The sequence below is a fragment of the Camelus ferus genome, chromosome 33 (genome assembly GCF_009834535.1).
Source record: "Camelus ferus isolate YT-003-E chromosome 33, BCGSAC_Cfer_1.0, whole genome shotgun sequence".
Classification (NCBI taxonomy): domain Eukaryota; kingdom Metazoa; phylum Chordata; class Mammalia; order Artiodactyla; family Camelidae; genus Camelus; species Camelus ferus.
The window spans coordinates 15893346-15906868 of record NC_045728.1 but is presented as its reverse complement, the minus strand read 5'-3'; the positions used below and the strand labels follow the sequence as shown (position 1 = coordinate 15906868).

The following is a 13523-nucleotide window of genomic DNA, read 5'->3' as shown; positions in this document are numbered from 1 at the left end:
AGAAGAATCAGAAAAATCAGTTAACTCTTGTCTCTTCTAGAAAATTCTCCGTATTGCTGTATAAGCAAACACACAAATGCGTACCTTCCTTTTTATATAAATTTATACTGCTCTGTCCTGGTTGATCAATTATAGTCATTATTTATTGACTTCCTGCTGTGATAAAAGAAGAGTATCTTTCTACCATCATCCTGGCTCACCCTGCTTCCGTCTTCCAGAAGCAGGCCCGTCACTGTAATCCTTGGTTTGTTAAATTCTTAACTTTAAGCGGTCAACTGTCAGTCAACTGACAACTTTCTGTGTTGTCAACTATGGATGGAGGTTAATAGCACCTTTAGCTTCTCACCCCCGTTATCTTTCTTATCCCAACCTTTGGTATCTGTCCATTGCCTTCTACACTCTCAATGTGGGTAACACTGCCTGGCTTTTCTTTACCCATAATTACATCTTCAGTGATTTCTTCATAGCTTACATTTTAAAGTTGAAAAATCAATAAAAAGTTTTTACGTGATGATGACCAAGCAAACTATTCACTGAGGAGTCAAGTGGAGTATTATGATTATATATCTTTTGCTATAGAGATTTCCTGAAGTTTCTACGTTTTGTTTTTGTTTTTTGCATTGTCTGCTTTCATCACCGTATTAAGCTTCCACAGCGTCTCCAAGTCTGAAGGAATCCCTTCAGAGGTATCCTCGACTCCCCTGGCCCCTGCCGCTTCCCTCCGGGTTGGTCGACCTTGGATTGGCCACACACCTGTAGCCTCAGGATGACCTTTCATTGCTCTTCTTGGGCAAAACCAGTTTTTGGAATTTAATGCCTTTTTTTTTCTTCCTTATTTACCATCTAGCTTTATTTGAGCACATTTTCAAATCATTTCCTGAGAAAGGGTGAAGGAAGCATAAACTTTTCTGCATTATTAATCCATGCATTTCTAACAGCATCTTTATTCTGCCCGCGTGTGTCTGGTGATGTTTTTATGCCGTCCTGTTGATCACAAGGTTGACTAGATACGACTTCAGACTGGAAATAATTTTCCCATTGGAACTAGAAGGCATCTCTTGTTATCTTTTAGCCTTCTTGATTCTAATGAGAAGTCTGATGCCAATCTGATACTTCATTTTCTGTAGGTGTCTTCATTTTCTCCTTGAAAGCCTACAGGATCTTTCCTTCTCCGCTCCTGTGCTGAACATTCTAACACAATGCATCTAAGTGTGGACCCTCAAAGTTCATTTTCTGATTACTTGATGGGTCATTGCAACAAGAAGCCTTATATCCTTTATTTTGGAGAAGTCCTTTTCTAGTAGCCTGAGGCCCAGAAACCTGATAATTTAGTCCTGAGAGATAAGATGATGGGGAAGAGAAGACAGTCTGGCCTGTCACTCTTAATTAGCTCCTAGTGACCTCAGCCCTGCGTCTCATGCTTCTTCTCCAGAGGGCCTCGTGGGCCTGCACGCTGAGTCTGCCTGGATATCTGCAAGCCAGGTCAGCTGCTTCCTCCCTTCGGGGCCTGTGAGTCCCTCAAAGGTGTGTTTTCTGCTGGACTTTCTTTCCCCTGTTTTTGTACCTGAGATCTGTTGTGATCCTTGTTTGTTGATGGTTTCCCTCCCACTTCCTTACTCTTGTGCTTTCTTGCTTCCTTTTCCCTTTATTATAACGTTATCCCTTTAGTATAAGGAATATTATAACACCCCCCTATTACAATGGAGGCTTGAGTGGGAGGTGAAATAAACTCTGTCTTCTGTCATCCAAGTTAGAAGGGCTCGGTGGGTCTCGAGCTTGATAGGGTCGTCCTTTACCTTCAGCACTGAAATTAGGGACCTTGTCTTCTTCATCTTTTTTTCTTTTTAATATATCCTGGCACTTGGCACAGAGTCAACACTGAATCACTGTCTGTTGAATTATAATACATGTGAAAATGTAAATGTTGTATTGAGGAATGATACAGTAACCTCTTTATGTTCAACTTTGGTCAGATCTTTAGTTGAATGAATACTAAATTGCCACTGTCCCCCACCTCTGGCGAATCCATAAGCTTTGAAAGGACCTGTGAGACCTAAATAGACATCTCTCCAAAGAAGACACACATGGCCAACAGGCGCATGCAGAGATGCTCAACATCCCTTATTATTACAGAAATCACAAATCAAAGCTACAGTGAGGTGTCACCTCTCACCAGTCAGAATGGCCATCATCAAAAAGTCTACAAGTCATAAATGCTGGAGAGGGTGTGCAGAAAGGGGCACCCTCCTGCACGGTGGGTGGGAATGTAAATTGGTGCTGCCACTATGGAAAAACAGTACAGAGGTTCTGAAAAACTAAAACTAGAGTTAACATATGATCCAGCAGTCCCACTCCTGGGAATGTATCTGTAGAAAACTCTTAATTTGAAATGATACATGCACTCCAGTGTTCATAGCAGCACTATTTACAACAGCCAAGGCATGGTGGCAACCTAAGTGACCACCAATAGATGACTGGATAAAGAAGATGTGTTATCTATACACAGTGAAATATTACTTAGCCATGAAAAAGAGTGAAATATTGCCATTTGCAGCAACATGAATAGACCTAGAGATTATTATACTAAGTGAAGTAAGTCAGACAAAGACAAAGAAATATCATTTATATGTGTTATGTAAAAATGGTATGTAAGAGCTTATTTACAAAACAGAAGCAGACCCACAGACTTAGAAAACACACTTCCCAAAGGGGAAGCATAGGGGAGGGGTAAATTAGGAGTATGAGGTTAACAGATGCACACTACCATATATAAAATAGATAAATAACAAGGATTTACTGTATAACACCAGAAGCTATATTCAATATCTTGCAATAACCTATAATGGAAAAGAATCAAAAAAAAAAAAAGACATATACATATATGTATGTATAACTGAATCACTTTTTTTAAAAAAAAAGACCTCTGAAGAATAATGAGGTTTTGTGGTGAATATGATGCCCTCCTACCTAAGTTTGGGTTAAAAGACTGGCTGGCTTTAATTAATTTCATTTTCCATATCTAGCTGTCTAAGAAGCAGCTCCTCTAAATAGACTTCCTCTAATTGCCTAGTTTTCCTTGCAATTAGAAAGCTGCCAGAACTTGACGCTCCATCTTAATATAAGCTAAGCGGAATTTTAACTAAGGTAAGGAGTGTTCACAACAGCATTTTGCATACTGTAAAGTGCTGTGCACGTTTGAGTTTTTGTTGATATTATAATGTAGGATCTGCCAGAATTGTTTTTTAAGCCGTGCTATTTTGAGCAGGGATTAATGCACTAATTAGTATCTTACTGTCGTCTATTTTTGTACTTTAAATGAAGAGGGAATGATTTTGTAATACATGAATCTTAAATAGAGATGGGGTAAGTTTGCACGTATATGATGATTCTCAGATTTATTTGGCTAGTGTAGACATAGCATTAGGGAAATGTAGGGGCCTGAAGCTGCCGTGATCTTTGGACATATCTCAAATATAAATGTTACCTGGCCCCAGCGGTGAAAATCTACTGACCCTGATCTGGTTCTGTTTGGCTACTTCTAGCGAAGCGATCAATCAATGCTGCCTGACAGGTTGGGAGCCCGGTGGAGCTTGACCGCCAGAAGGGCCCGGACACTGAGGTATCATCCAAGTGAGAACCAGGCTTTCTTTGTGCAGGTCGGAACTCCTTGAGGTCCTTTCCTCTTCCCCTTTGTCCACTATCTTGATATTTTTTGGAAAAAAAAGTCATTATACACTTAATCAGTTTGGTAGGAAAAAAAGGGAATATAATGAATTGAAATCTCAACTTTAAATTTCTTTAAATTTGAACCAGTTTTTATCCATGTGTGTACACTTTGTATAAGTATGAACAGTGCATAGATGATTTACTTTTCCAACTGAATATTATTATACCTATGATTTATATAACTATCTGCTTGCATATGTAGCATTCTTTTTTTAGTGTGGCAAGAACACTAAAGGTGATATCTGCCCTCTTAGCATATTCTTCAGTGTACACAGTGTACAACGTAACTGTGGCACAGTGGTGTAGAGCAGATCTCCAGAATTAGGTCATCTTGCATTAAGTGAAACTTTTTACATAATGTTTTTTAACAATGATAAAGTATCCATCACATTGATATGTTGTAATATACTTAACATTTCTCCTGTCATTACAAATCATTACAGATTGGTGTGTTTTTAATTGTTTATTATTATAAAATGGTGTTGACATAGGCATCTCTATACAAAAGGTTATTTTGCTTTGGGGATTATTTGCTTAGAATATATCCTCAAAGTGAGATTATTAGGTCTTCTGTTTTATATCTCTTAGTTATGCAGAGATTTTGGTCTCCAGAATGACTGGGCTGAGCAGTGTGGAGTCTGGTAAATCTCCTCTGGTGATTTGCCATTTGTGTTTACATACAGAACGGAGAGCTTATAGTTTGGAATCCTTTCATTGTACGGAAAAGGTTTGAATGTGGAAGATTATTCTGTTTATCTTTCTGAACGTCGCATATCTTGAAGATGTACACCTTGATGATTTGATACACGTATACATTGTGAAAGAATCATTGCAATCAAGCTAATTAACATATCCATCACTTCCCAGGGTACCTTAGGACCTACCCTCTTAGCCAATTTCAATTATACAGTATCTTTTGAGGATGCCCCTCCTCATTTCTAACCCTGCTCATCACACAGCACTTTTCCAGAGAGCAGATTCTTCCAACTACATTGCAGACATTGCTGGTAAGGGTAATAACACAGGTCGAGTTTTTAGCAGCAAATCCCATGGTAAGGATCATTTCATCAGCTTGATTTGTAATCATAACAGCTACCCGAGAGCAATCTCTCTCAAGAAAGAGACACGGCACAGGTTTCAGCTGCAGGGGAGTGGGCAGGAGAAACTTCCGTCAGAGCTAGAGCTGGGGCAGGAGGGTGAACCAGGCACTTCCACACCCTTTTCCTGGGCCTCTTCTATTTATGCGAAAATTAATCAGGAAAAAAAGGGTAATTACCATATTAGGCTGTGGATGTTAAAGAACACTGACCGGGTGAGGGAACCAGGGTTATTTGAGCAAACAGCTTCAGAATTGAAAGGCTACTTTATTTCCACCAACGTCAAACGTAAAAACTCATGATAATTAAAATGAAGGAACATTAATTAATTCCATAGTGTATTAATTCAGCACAAAAACAGATTTATAGGCCTTGACATGTCTTCTTTGTTTATAGGGGGTGGATTTTCAAAGAGAGGTTAATGAGGCCATGTGAAATGGTTACATAAAGAAATGTACATTGCCCATTCTTTTTCAGTTTTCCTGTAAAGATCTAAGTGGTAAAGTCAGCAGAATTCAGGGCTAGGAAAAAGTAGACATTTTTACCTGAAAAATATGGCTTAGTTGATTAGATATTAAGATATATGTAAATATATGTAAGCTTTTTTCCCCCTCACTTTCTTTTCTCTCTCTCTCTTTGTGGCTGGAAAATAAATGGCAAGTAAATGAATGAGTCAAAAGGGAGTTAAGACATAGAAGAATTATTTAGGGCTGCTCATTCCTGGAATGTTTCGCCTAATAACTATAATTAAATTAAGTAATAAAGGAGTTATCCCCTCAAAGATTATTTTCAGGTCTAACGCAGTATATTTTGGTTGTAGCTAATTGGTGACTCAGGTTTTAAACAGTGTAGCTTTGTGGATAAAAAAATGATTATTTTCCTCTTTAAGACTTTTTCTTTCTAGATCCTTCCCCACGTTTTGCTAAGAGGTGGGCTCGGCCGCCTAACCTTAGCCGGTGTGTCACGGACAAGGTAGTGCCAGTCTGGGTGCTCAGCAGAGAGCAGAGCCAGGGTTCGAGTTCACCACTGAGCCCTGGATCGTTGGATGGAGTGGAGTTGGCTTGGACCGGCTGTGACGAGTTTGAGGCTTAGAGAGCCACCTTTCCCATCTGATTCAGCATCCAGGCTCTTGTCACAGTGTCACGTGATGTTTTCATCATAAAAGAGGTTGAAATCACAGAGTGAATTCTACTGAGCCTTGGCTAATTGGCCCAGCACATACCTGTAGGACTTGAAACCAACATGAGGTGGCGTCTGATTAAGAGCCCTGCAGGCAATTAGACTTCTTTAAGGATGGATGGGAGAGAAATGGGGATCCCTGCTCAGTTCATCTGATTTTTATATTTTTTCATTATTGATTTAAAAGCATAAATATTTAACCTTTATGTTTCACTAATACATTTTGGTGAATCCCAGTTAGAAAAAAAGGGGAAAAAAATCCCAAATACAAATGGAGTACTTGATCGCTAATTCTCCAAATATTTGCCCCACCTCCCTCCCCCAACCCAGCTCCTGGTCCCTTTTTGTTCTGCTTCTGCTCGTTGCCCGTTAGAATACAGGCTGTTACTTTCCAAGCATCTCTCCACACTGAGGTGCTTTTATTTTCTGCAAGCTTAAGTACCACGTTTTAGCCAAAAGCTCAAAATGAGTACCTGCTGCATCCTTACAGCTGGTTCGGAGGGCCCTTCATGCCCCTGGGGTGTGTGCGCCTGGGTCTCTTTTTCGATATCTCATCTAGGACTTCACTTTCCGAGGGCTGATCCAGCGTCAGTTAGAATGCCTTTGAGTATTTGGCGTCTGCCAAATGAAATCACATTTAAAAGACTAAGCTAAGTGGGTTTCTTTCCACTTCAATAACACATAACATCATAATTTCATTCTTGTTGGGCTGAGCCAGAAATAAAAACAGAAATAAACTCCCTTCATTTCAGGTCCTAATTGAACTACAGATTAGATCCTACACCCACTGGTACTTCCTTCAAAGGGTACATTCGGGGTGAACCATTAGGTTGGTATGAAACAGACATTAAAAATTGGGGCAGGGATTTAAAAATATACAGGGTGATTAATTAGCCTTTTTCTGATATCTTATGGAATATTTATTATGTTGTGTAATATTTGTATCAAAAACGATCCATCAGAAGACTTGAAATCCTCTAAGTGAAAACTGTACTACTGCAAGTAAAACTTAGGGTTTCTTCATTTTGTAGCTGTACCTGTTGCCCGTATTGGTAATTTTTATTTCATATTGTTTAAAAGGGGAAAAAAAAGTGCCACAAAAATGTAACAACAAAGTTTTTAAAAAAGATCATGTTTTCTGGAATATCTACAATATACGTTATATATTTGTAGAGCATCCAGGGGGGAAAACTCTCTGATATATTATTCTTTGTTCTGTCTTTTTTTCTTTTTAACTCTCTGGGTATTCATTTTTTAATTACTGAGACTTTTTGAGTCTGTCTGCATTTCATGTTTTGCAGGAGAGTTTTTTTTTTTTTAAATAAAAAATTAGAAGAAAGTAAATGATGCAGATAACCCCAATTAAGAGGAAACCAGGTCCCATATGGATATTGCCTGATTCATTATAAATTACAGCTTTAGAATTCAGAATATTGTGTTATAAATCATGATGTCATTTCCAGGTAATCACATTCGGGCAGTGTTTCCCCTGAGAAAATGTCCCTGTCGCAAGCAGCTGTGTCCCTCTTCAGACCCTAGTAGAGGTTTGGGAGCTTTAGAACTGTATTGCAAGTTGTGTATTCGTTTGCACTTTCACCTTTGTCTTGCTCACTATGAGAAGAAAGTTGATTTAAATTGAAACACCAGAATATGAATAAAAAAGCTTATTTAAATTAAAACACCACTTGACATGATAGTAGCTGGTTACCTTGGTTCACCTTCTATTGTAAAATAAATTCGAATTACTGACGACTCAGATAAATAAGAAGCGTTGTTACACAGAAGGAAGAGTTTGGACACTGCAGGTTGACATTCTGCCACTAGTTGAATAGCTGTGTGACCCAATCTATTTCTTTTTAAACTCAGTGTCACTATCTGCACATTCATTTATTTATTCATTCAGCAAATATTCACTGAGTCTCTACTGTGTGCCAGGCACTGTGCTGGGGGCTGGGATTTAAGGCATGAGTACGCCAGCAAATGTTAACCACTATATGTAAAAATAGATTTAAAAAAACAGGTTTCTTCTGTAGGGCACAGGGAACTATATTCAATGCCTTGTAATAACCTATGATGAAAAAGAATATGAAAAGGAATATATGTATATGCATGACTGAAACGTGCTGTACACTAGAAATTGATACATTGTAACTGACTATACTTCAATTAGAAAAAAAAGGAAAAAGATACAGTTCTTGATCTATTGGAGCTCATGGTTTAGTGGGAGAGCCAGACACTATAACAGATAATCACACAAATGCTCCAGCTACCATCGAGGTAAGTGCTAGGAATGGAGAGAGGACGGAGCTGTACAGTAAGTAATATTAGAGTATGATCGTCCTCTTTTCCAGGCTCTGGCACATAAGAAGCACAGTGAGTGGTGGCAGTGATTGTCACAAGTATTATTAAGTGTTATTATGATGTCGTCATCCCAAGCCAAACATGATCACATGAGGACAGGCAGTGCAGATAACTAGTTGCAGATTGTATGACTATGTGATAAAACACGGCGAATTCAGGTTGTGGGAGTTTAAGCCATGACCATGTGAGTTCAAATGCAACCTTCCCGAGGTACAGTTGTCATCTGGGTGTTAGCGTGGGTGTTGCCCTGATGGACCTTGGAGTGTTGCATGGTTAACACTCTGTTCTGGGAAGGTTGGTCAAAGTTTCTACAGGAGGAAGGTTGTGTTCTAGTGGTTAGTTTTTTAAAACTGCTTTTTTTAAATTGAAGTATAGTCGGTTTACAATGTTGCATCAATGTCTGGTGTACAGCATAATGTTTTAGTCATGCATATACATACATGTATTTGTTTTCATTTTCTTTTTCATTATAGGTTACTACAAGATACCGAATATAGTTCCCAGTGCTGTACAGAAGAAGCTTGTTATCTGTTTTATATATAGTAGTTAGTATCTGAAAATCTCCAACTCCCAATTTATCCCTTCTCACTCCCTTTCCCTCTGGTAACCATAAGTTTGTCTCTGAGTCTGCTTGTTTTGTAGAAAAGTTCATTTGTGTCCTTTTTAAAGATTCCACATGTGAGTGATATCATATGGTATTTTTCTTTCTCTTTCTGGCTTACTTCACTTAGAATCACATTCTCCAGGTCCATCCATGTTGCTGCAAATGGCATTATTTCATTCTTTTTTATGGCTGAGTAGTATTCCACTATATATATATATCTCTCTCTCACAACTTCTTTAACCAAAAATCTGTCAGTGAACATTTAGGTTGCTTCCATGTCTTGGCTATTGTAAATAGTGCTGCTATGAACATTGGGGTGCATGTATCAAAACTGCTTTTCTTTTAAGCTCTTAGGTATTGGGGACCAGCCCTGTAGTTTCCATATACATCCACATACATCCACACATATTTATATATATTATATATACATACACACATATAATATATATCATATTATAATATCTTAAATACAAATAAATATATGTGTGTATGTGTAGATATATATAGTAGTACCCTCCTCCACAGGATGTAGGCACTTAGCTTGTAATTATAGGAAAGAAGGAATCTTCCCAGGTCTGTAGCCTGAAGTCGCAAAACAGGCTGCCCTAAATCCAAAAATAGAAATTCTCTGAAAGGTCACGTAGAGGTGAGAGAATATGTGAGTCCTCTGGTTCCTTTTTACAGCAGCCATCATCTGTATGTGTGCGTGTGTGTGTGCGTGCACGTGCCCACGCCCATGTGGTCTGGCACATCCTTCGTCTGGCCGGGCAATAAGAGAAAACAGTGCCCTGCCCTGGATGTCCTCCTGGGTCTGGATTGACAACCTCACTGTGGCAGGGCACGCCCCACGCAGACGCTGTGGCCAGCAAGCACGTAGGCTCCTGGCTGATGAAGAGCAGTGTTTTCTGGAGCACAGATGTTATTCTGGTGATGTTTGCTCCGGTGCAAGGAAGAATGGTACGTAGGAGGACTGAATTCTCTGCTCAAATGACATGGAATGGCGGCTGTAAAATTCAGTTATGGTTTCCTTACTAATAATAGTCATGCTATTGGACAATTTATTCGTGCTAGTAACTGAGCCAAGTGATCTACATCTGGAATCTCATGTAATTCTTAAGACAAGCCTGTGAGGTTGTTATGCCCATTTGTTTTAGATGGGGACTGTCCAAGGTGACGTATCCCAGTACATAGCACGTCTCGGACCTGGACTCGGGTGTGACTAGACTTAACTGGACATTCTGTTGTCCCCATTCGTTCTTTAGTTGTGGAAGCCACACGGATACCCACTCACCTGTCTCATTTGCTGTCATAGTCCCACGGGCTGGCACGGGGCCCGGCCCTGGGCTAGGTGCAATAGTCATCCTTCGGTTGTAAGTGACAGAAACGTAACTCAGAGCGGTATAAACGTAAAGCAGACTTCGTTGGCTCATATAATAAAAAATCCAGTGGTGAAGTGCCGAACTTCAGACGTGCCTGGGTACAGGTGGGGGGGGGGTGATGTCGGCCAGACTTCCTTTCTTTCCTATCTTTCCTCTGTGCTTCCCTCTGCGTTGGCTTCTTTCCCAGGCAGACTCTCTCCGTGGGGAGGCAATTAGAGCAACCAGCAGCTCTAGACTATCGAGCCCAGAAATAAGGGGTTGTCTCCTTCTAACTGTCCCAACAAAAGCCCTGGGTGGGGGGGACCCTCATTAGCTTGGTTTGGGTCAAATGCCCATTTCTGAAACAATGACTAAGCTAGGGAGATGGTGTCCCTGTAGGGATGGCTGGAAGTGGGAGGGGTCAGCCTCCCCTGAAACCCACGGACTGATAATGGGGGAGCAGTTGTTCCCTCTGAGATACTGAGTGGGCAGATAACCGTTGTTCTTTGCAAAGGTAATCAATAAATATTTGTTGAATAAATGAATGAAGGAAGGATGGGGTTTACCTGCTCTGTTCTAGGGAGCATTCAGAGGATACAAGAGTCTCTAAAAATAAGATGTCACACATTGGGGCCTGTATTAAGCCGGCAGTACATTTTTATTTAATGAACATAGGAATGATGAATAACTTGGTGAGGGAAGATATAATCTGTGTTCTAAAGAAGAAAAAAGTTCAATGCTCCTTTTTGAGCAATGAATGTTTGAAGGGTCTTCGACCAAGTCATTTATATTCTACTTTTCTGTGTCCTGCATTTGTTGGGATAAGGATGGAGATGATAGAGGAAGAGGAAGGTACGTTATGGGGGAATTTCGTATTTCGAACCACCTTCGAGCTGAGTCCCCCGCATCAGAGGGTGTAAATGCAAACACCTGGAGGGCTCCTGAGATGGGGGGAAGGTCAAGTGGGATTTCTTTGAAGTCTTGTGTTTTACCTTAAATGCTTAGGCAAATTGTGGATTATAGTTTATGACACTTAACTGATCCTTTTAGTAATAAATTAGTATTTTAAGTTAATTACCAATCAGAAAACAAAAGCAAAAACAAAAACAAAAGTGCTTCTGGCAGGTCTTAGTTAAACAGAAAGATGCCATTTAATTGAATTGCACCGATTTTGGACAATTGGGTTGAATTGAAGAGAGTCGATGTCAAAAATCAGCTTCATGGTCTAGGCCTTTCCTTTGGTTTTGGTTTCTAACACCCATTACACACAACTAGAAGCTTCATAATCATTTGGAAGCTTAAAATATTGCTGAAGAGGGTGGTGGGACACAGTGTTGAGGACATACCTCTTCTTGTTAAAGGGATAAAGTCATTATTCAAAGCATCTCTGGTCCATTGATAGTTTTTTCTTTGTCTCTCTCTCTGGCTTAAGGGAACAAAGGACTCTCAAAGCCAAGAGATTATTGATGATCACGTTTTAAATTTTGTCATTAATGTTTTCATTTTTACCACATGTAAATCAACTAAACATCCCAAGTAACTCTTAGTCCTCTTGATCCGTTACTTTTCGTCCTGCTTTCAAACTTCATTATAATTGCTGCTGTCTTGTCATGCGTGGCGAAATCATTCAGCTTGGTCGCTGTTTTTTATGTTTCAATTGTTGCTTGGCTTTAAATCTGTTCAAGTAGCCAACTCTGTGAACCACTGTCTCATTAGGATGAAGAGTGAATTCATTCAGCTTATCCAGATATTTTAATGAACATAGGATTCTTTTCCCCATGAGGAAAAATAAGGATTAAGCCTACATTCAAAAATTCGACCGGTTGCCTTCTTGCCAAGCCAACATAAAAGCCACTTACCTGGGCATTGCAGATTTGCTGTAGGAGTATTCAGCTTGTAATACATATATATTAAAAATAATTTTAACTGTTCCTTTGAATATGCTGAGCTGATTGGGTGTCAGACTCATTAAGGACTAAATGATAGTTACTGATGGTCATAAAAAGGTTTTCTTTTCATAAATTTATCCAAATTTGCCTACATATCAGTATGTGTCAGTACCAGCCTAGCAGAAAGCTTATACATCTTATTTAAGACTTCTTCACCAGATGGTTTTACCTAAAGAATTCTGAGGATAAATGTCTTCAGAGACATCTTCATTGTAAATACACCCAAGAGATAATGAGATGACAGAACTCACTGTGTATGCTTTCTTCCAACCACGAGAGAAACAATGGGATGAGTTTTAATATCTAACCAGCTCTTTTACAATTACTTTTTTCTCCCTTTTTTTTGAACATTTTAATTTATGCCTGTCTTTTTCTTTTGCTGTATGTACTTACACACAAGTATATATGCTTGTCTTTCTTTTCTTCTCTTTTCTTCTTTCTTCTTTCTTTTCTTTCTTTCTTTCTTTCTTTCTTTCGTTCTTCTTTCTTTCTTTCTTTCTTTCTTTCTTTCTCTTTCTTTCTTTCTTTCTTTCTTTCTTTCTTCTTTCTTTCTTTCTTTCTCTCTCTTTCTCTCTCTCTTTCTCTCTTACTCTCTTTCTTTCTTACTCTCTTTCTTACTCTCTTTCTTTCTTTCTTTCTTTCTTTCTTTCTTTCTTTCTTTCTTTCTCTAAAATGAGGATCATTTGAGAATTCTAGGAAGAAAAGTTTCACTTGCAATTTTGGAGGCATTATTTTTTTGTTCTGAGGCCTCCAGTATCACTGTCAGGAAGTCCAGAGGCTTCTGATTCCTGGTTTTCTGTGTCTGCCCAGTTTTCCTTGGGGGGGCAGTTAATATCTTGTTTCCACCCCCAGTATTCTGAAATTCCATAATTTTCTGGCTTGCCCTGGGATCTTTGCATTTATTGTGTTAGACTCTTAGTGGGGCCCTTGTGTTCTGAAACTCAAGACTCTCAATACTGTGAGATTTTCTTGTTTTGATTCTAGGATAATTTTTTTCTCTCTCTCTTTCTCTGTTTTTCACTCTCTTCCTTCTGTCTCTGTCCTTTTTTTTAAAAAAAAAATTCTTGTTATTCAGATTTTGGGCCTCCTGGGTAACACCTCTCAATTTTCTTATATTTTCTTATTTATTGCTTATCTTTCTGTCATTCCTTTCTGCATTCGAAGAGGTTTCTTCCAACTCCACTACTGATTGGTCTCAATTGTTGCTATTGTGTCTTTTAATTTCTAAGAGCTCTTTCTCAGTGTTGCC

At 39.1% G+C, this 13523-nt stretch overlaps 1 protein-coding gene across 17 annotated transcripts in view; it reads left to right on the top strand.

Annotated features, from left to right (window-relative positions):
- The window catches only part of NCAM1 (neural cell adhesion molecule 1), a 297404-nt gene that overhangs the window by 33056 nt on the left and 250825 nt on the right, over window positions 1-13523 (top strand). The window lies entirely within an intron of this gene.